The following is a 6,877-nucleotide window of genomic DNA, read 5'->3' on the forward strand; positions in this document are numbered from 1 at the left end:
GGATGCATTATTAATCATCATGGTATTCTACACAGCACTACATCTGATCAAGGGCCTCATTTCACAGCAAGGGATGGGCAGCAGTAGACCACGCCCTTGACATTAACTAGTACTAGCATATACCTCCATTGCCCACGACCTACTGGCCTAAGGGGAAGGTGGTTGGCTTACTGAAGTCTCATCTATGGCACCAGTTGACAGACCACACCTTGTCAGGATGAGATTCTGTCCTACCTAGTGTGTTATGATTCGAGCCAGCGACCACTTTATCTTCACATTATAGCACATGTGGGGTTATAAGGAGTATGAGTGAGGGTGTCTCTATTAGTTTCCTAGTGTTTCTATAACAGTGTATTACAAATGGGGTGGCTCCATCACCTGCTGGTGTTCTTAAGTCCGAAATGAAGGTGTTGGCAGTACCTCAGTCCCTCTGGAGTACAGTGCGAAATCTGTGTTTCCCTCCTCCAGCTCTCTAGTGCCTGCTGGGATTCCAAAGCCTTCTGGGGGTGCTCAATAAGGGCTCCACACTGCATCTCTGCACCCCAAATCTCTGCTCTGTGACCACATTGCCTCCTCTTTTGTCTACCCCCTGTATGTCTCTTATCAGAGTGCTTGTTATTGAATTTAGGGCCCACTGAGATCATTCAAACTGATCTCCTTATCTCCAGATCCTTAACTTAATACGTCTGCAAAGACTTTTCCCAAATACAGTAACATCCATGGAATCCAGGGCTTAGGGACTTGGCATGTCTTCGGAGGAGTCACTGTCTAATGTGCTATAGTATTGAACACAGGGCAGCTCTTTAAAAAAGAAAGAGTGACTGCTTGATGTTACTCCAGGTTGGTTTTTTGTTTTGTTTTGTTTTGTTTTTTTAAGACGAATTGTCACTACGTAGCCAAGGCTGGCCTCTAACTCATGATTCTCCTGCCTCAGCTTCTTGAGTGCTGGGATAACGGGCATGCACCACCATAGCTGGCTTGCAGCAGATATTATGATTCAGCATGTGGAAGGATGAGGTCTAGCAGCTTGTACTAGGTCCTCAGGTGACTTCTATTATAGCTTGTCCTTGCACCTGTCTTTAGGAACCACAGCTGATCACATACATCAATCCTTTAATTTTGTATCACCAGCATCACCTCTTGCCAGCAGCACTACCTTGAAGAGTTATATATCCTCTGTGAGCCTCAATTTCATCTATTAAATGAAGATAAAAGTGGTGATTTCTTCCAAGATCTCCAGTGAGAATGAAATGAATTGTTATGCGTGAAGTGCTTAGAACAGTGCCTGGCTCACAGGAAGCCCTCAGGAAGTGCTCCACGTTCTTCTGCTTACTCTGATTATCATCGCTGGAATTCAGTGGTGTGAGCATGGTCCCCTGCTGTGTCTCCAGCCCACTGGGCAGGGGGCTGACGGTGCCCCTGGTCGGCGTCAGGGGGCCTCAGCCCTCTCTCAGCTCAAAGTTCATCCTTACAAACGTTAAAATCCTCTGTCTGAGAATTATAGTCCTAACAATGCCATTTTCATCATAATTTTATCCCTGAGTAAGATAGTCTGCTTTACAACTTATAAATCTAAAGGACAGATTTAAGGTTAATTTGATTTCCCAGGTTGCCACCTAATAATATATTTATATAGTATACATACCTAATAGGTAGTAAATGTACAGTATTTATATGATTGCACTGTAGTATGTTTCTGATGATGACAGCTAGTGAGACTACTAAAAACAGAGCTACTCAGCTTAATAACTATTATTGAGCACGTGTGCATGCAGAGGTGCGCCAGATACCGTGTTAGATTGGAAGCTCACCCACAACCTGCTATTAAAGGTAATTATTAGAACACAGCCACATCTGTTTGGTGACATACTAGTTGCTTTTGAGTTATAACAGGGGTGAGGGAGTTGCAAGAGATCTTAGGGTCTCCATCCCCAAACCTAAAGTTCTTATTATCTGGACCTTTACAAAAATGTCTGCTGATCCCTCTGCCACACATTTAGGTTACAAACATTCAAAAAATAATCATTGTACTATTCATGAAGAGTTTGCGGAAGAGGGGGAAGGCCAGAAAACAAAATCTCAGTGTACGGGTGAAATCTCTCCACCAACGGTGTGAGATTACAAAGGAAGAAATGATTAGTTTTTTTCCACAAAGGTTGTTAATAAAAAATCTTTGATGAGGAGATGAAGTTTAAAATGAGTAGGGCTGGGGATGTGGCTCAGTTGTAGAGTTCTTGCCTTGCATGCACAAGGCCCTGGGCTCAATCCATAGCACCACACACACACACAAAAGGGAAAGTTCTAAAATGAGTATCACTCTGTGTACGAGTTTGTTCAGGGGACAGGAAAAAAATTGAAATGAAGATTCAGTATGACCAATGGGGCCAGAGAAGGGAGCGGACATGTTGGGAATCACTCAGGAGTTGCCCGTGGTGAGTCCTGGATGTGGTGTGAAGGGGGCAGAGGAGTAAGTCAGCCGGTGGTGGGTTGTCCCAGGGAGAGAAAAAGCAGAGCAAAGCAAGGCAAAGCTCCATGACATGGAATCCCCTTCCCACCTTGTGGTTTTCATCAGAGCTACAGGAGCTTTTAGCATGACTTACATTTTCACAAATTGGCACAGTGATCCATAATCACATAAGGACAGAGAAAATAGGGGTAGATCTGGTCATTGTGACATTAGCTTCCTCATCTATTCCTTTGTAAGCAAGTTTTCATGGCACAGTTTCCTGATTGGGAAACCAAAAACAAAGCAACAAAACAAAACCAAACTTTCTTTGGAATTGCTCACCGTGCATTCATACAGGAATCTTATTCTCCGAAGCACAGAACAGTGAACACAAAGGGGCAAGTACGAAGATAAGAGGGGAAATGTCTTGAGACTTCCCACTCAGTCGCGTAAAATGATAAGTAAATGAATTTTGGACAGAGTTTGGGAAAGCCAGTTGTTTTTGTAGGAAGGGATATTTCCAAGAAGAATTCTCACTGAGAAAGCTATGCAAATGGCTCCTCACTTGGGACATAGAAAATGCTCTCCTTTGCAGCATTCCTTTGTCCTTGAAATGTTTTCTTTATTGACCTTTCTGACTGGGCAGGACTCCTACTGTTGTACACTGACCCCTGAGGATGTTTTCTTGAGAGAAGAAGGCAGCAGTGGGAAGAACAGTGGGAGACACTGGGAGAAATTAGCAGGAATCTACCACCATAAGCATCGATACCCCAGCTTAATCACAAGACGGCAGCTCATTGTATTGGACCAGCCTCCTTAGTCTTTTGTAATTGTTTGCTATTACAAATTGATCTTGAATACAATATCATTTTTAAATGAAGAACTATAAAACTGGTCTGTTAGTGTGTGTGTGTGTGTGTGTGTGTGTGTGTGTGTGTGTATGTGTGTGTGTGGTCTTTATAAGCTTGTTTATCTTTCTGGGTGTTGTAGTGTGTCAAGGGTCCACACATGGAAGACCAAGTCCCCAGGGTGGCAGCTTTGGAAGGCAGTGGAAGCTTTAAGAGATGGGTGTAGCGAGTCCTTGGGATAAGTATAGTTCTCGTGTGACCTCTGGTCTTCTCGTAAGAGGGTAGTTATAGAAAAAGCAAGCCTGGTCTTGGTCTCTCTCTCTCTCTTTCTTTGTTTCTCTCCTCTTCTTCCTTCCTTCCCTCCCTCCCTGCCTCTCTCTCTCTGCTTCCTGGATTGACATGCGGCGGCTTGCTCTGACACAGCCTCTGCCATGGCCGACCACCATTCACCACCTGCCAAGGTGACCTCCCCAAAACTGAGGTGATGCATGTTCTGTGCTCTTAAGCCTCCAAAACTCAAAATAAAACTCTTTCTTTCATAAACAACTTGTTATTTAAACAGGGTGACTAAAACTTGACCAGCACACTGGGCATCAATTTCTGCACCTGTAAGACAAGATTCATAAAGATGGCATGGAGGCCTGCAAGAGCGCCGTGTTAGAGGTTAGCAGTCTGTGTTTCCCACAGGTAAGAAGCTCTTACTCATTATGATCTTGAACCACACTTTCTGGACCTGTAAGACACAGAGGATAATATATGCAGGTCTTATGATGCTACTAAGAAGGTTACATTAAGGAAAGACTATTTATAAACTAGCTAAGAAAGAGTTCATAAGAAAGAGTTCATATTTCTAAGACTTGGAAAAACTCAAGAATAGAGACATTCTTGAGGCAGTCTTTAAAACTTAAAGGTACTTAATGTCTCTCACTTACACCAAAAACCTTTAACTCAGTCCTAACTTCAACCCAATAATCTCCCTCTTGGAAATCTCTCTTAAGAAAATAATAGGTATTAAAATTAGTTCTGATAGCAAAAATATAATCTGGATGTTTAACTAATGATTAAATAATGTGCCATTTGTGAGTTGTTATGGAATTATTAAAATAATATTTATGATTTTATACTCTCTGGTGGAGTTTCTCCCAACTTGTCTTTGAAATAAAAATAACAACTTGTGTTTAAAACTCACGTCACTGGCTGGGCACAGTGGCACATATGTGTAATCTCAGCACTCAAGGAGACTGAGGCAGGAAGTTTGCAAACTCAAGCCTAGCCTGGAAAATTTAGTGACATAGTGAGATGCTGGCTTAACATTTTAGAAAGGGCTTAGGATGCAGTTACATGCAAAAACCCCTAGGTTCAATCCCTAGTACTGCAAAAAAAAAAAAAAAATCATTTTATTGATATGCTATATGTCTTTGCAAGGAAAAAAATATAAAAATCTGCGGTGTCATGTTCATATTCACAATATTGAACATCACTATGGGCACACAATTTAGTGCCACAATCTCTGGTAATTGTCCATATATTTTCTTGTCAGTGGAGTTGGATGAAAAAATATCAGTCACTGACTTTGAACTGAGCCGCTTTGCTCTGCCATGCCCTTCCACCATGATGTTCTTGCCTTGGAACCTGCTGAGCCATGTATTGAATTCTCTGGAATCAGAAGCTACATTAATCACTCTCTTCTATATATTGTGGGTGACTGGGATTTCATTCAGCAATAGGAAAGCTACTACAGAGAATGGGTACCTACAGCAGGGTTGTTGCTGTGACTATATCTGACAAGGTGGTTTAGATTTAGAAGCCTTTGGAACTGGTTTGGAGGAGGAGTTTGGAAAGTTTTGGAGATATGGGCTAGAGAAGTCCTAGAAAGCTGTAGACAGAACTTGGTGTGTGACTCTGATTGGTGCTCAGAGACTATAATGCTGGTAGGAATGCAGACCTTAAAAGCCAGGATCAGGAGATTTCAGTCGGGAACAAGGACTATACTGGTAGTTGAACTAGAGGGCATGGGTGCTACACTCTGGCAGCAAATTTATCTACATTTTCCCCATGTCCTAAGGTTTTGTGGAAGACTGAGATTAAGAGCGGAGGACCAATTTATCTGGTGATGGAAATTTCAAGACATCCCCATATATAGTTTGTGACGTGTGTACTGCTGGCTGCTTTGACCAGATCTATAGTGAGAATTGGGGGAAAAGAAGCAAAACAAAAAAAAAAAAAATTGAAAAACTTAAATTCTGGTCCAGAAGGAACCATGTATAAAATTAGGGACAAAGGAATTGTGACTTGGCTTTCCATTCAAAGGAAGCCAAGTATTTGGTACAGGAACAAGAAAAGAAAGATGCCTTGGTAGCACAGCAGGTCCAAGGGTTCAAAAGTATATACTTTTCAGTTGAGAAAAGACTCCTTGAGCCACTTACTTAAGAAAGGCTGCCTAGAAAATTGGAATCCTGGGATTTAGAGACTTGACGCTGGTGAAGCCATGGTCAAAGGGGGCCCAGTGGCTGCTCCTGCTGACAGCAAACATTGGCATCATCTGTGTGATGATGGTTTTACAGGCGTGCAGAATGAAGGGTTGTGGGGTCAGGGAGGTTTTCACCTAGATTTCCAGGGAAGCCAGGCAAGGAGCTCCTGAGTGGGATGTGTGTGAAGGTGTCACCATAAAGCCAAAGGTGCAGTACACACCCCAGGAAGTTGGAGATGTTAGGAACTTGGAACATTTGCTGAGGAAAACTGTAGGCTCTAAGTGGATGCAGGCCAAACAAGAGGCTATGTGGCCTGCAAAAAACAATGCTGTGAGGCTGGCGGCTGTCCAAGGCCTTTGGAACTCGCATTTTACCACCTCGGACCTCCATGCTAGATATAGTGCTAGAGGACTCGATGTTTGTCCTGTTGGGTTTTGGTCTTATTTTGGCCTGTGCTTTTTTGATTTCCGTTTCCCTCCCTACTGAAAAAGGAATGTTTACCCTATTCCATTGTACTTTTGGATTGTGTAACTAACTTGTTTTCTCTTTTTTATTTTAAAGAGAATGGAATATAATGAAAAAACATTGGAAACAATACAAAATTTCAAAAAACAAGATGATATGAATTCAACAATGGTTGTCATATTGCATATTGTTGTCCTCAAAGTAGTTGTTCAGATTACCAGATATAAGCATTCAAAATTGATAAAAAATTAAGCATTAACTGTTCCTTGTAATAAACCAATAGAAATTAAGAATACAATACCTTAGTATCTTGTGTACGTATATATATTTCCCCTTCCTTCTTTCTGTCTTATTTTTATAAAAAGTTCCTAGCTAAGAGTTTATCTTGAGTCTCAGTAGAGACTTGAACTTTGAAAAATCCCAGAACGTTGAGATTTTGAGGAAAGGATTGCTGTATTTTGGTGGTATGGAGGACAGTTGTATTATGTTAGGGGTGAACAATACTCCTGTGAGGTGGTTACAACTGTCCTTTTGCTTTCTAGGGAAAGAGTTCTCTTGACCAAAGTATTGCAGGGTGTACACAATAGGTACGGAACTGGTTGGTAACAACACAGAGCTATGCAGTTCAGGGAAGCACATAACAGAGT

This window comes from Chinchilla lanigera, unplaced genomic scaffold, assembly GCF_000276665.1.
Source record: "Chinchilla lanigera isolate Chin_1 unplaced genomic scaffold, ChiLan1.0 scaffold00004, whole genome shotgun sequence".
Taxonomy (NCBI): domain Eukaryota; kingdom Metazoa; phylum Chordata; class Mammalia; order Rodentia; family Chinchillidae; genus Chinchilla; species Chinchilla lanigera.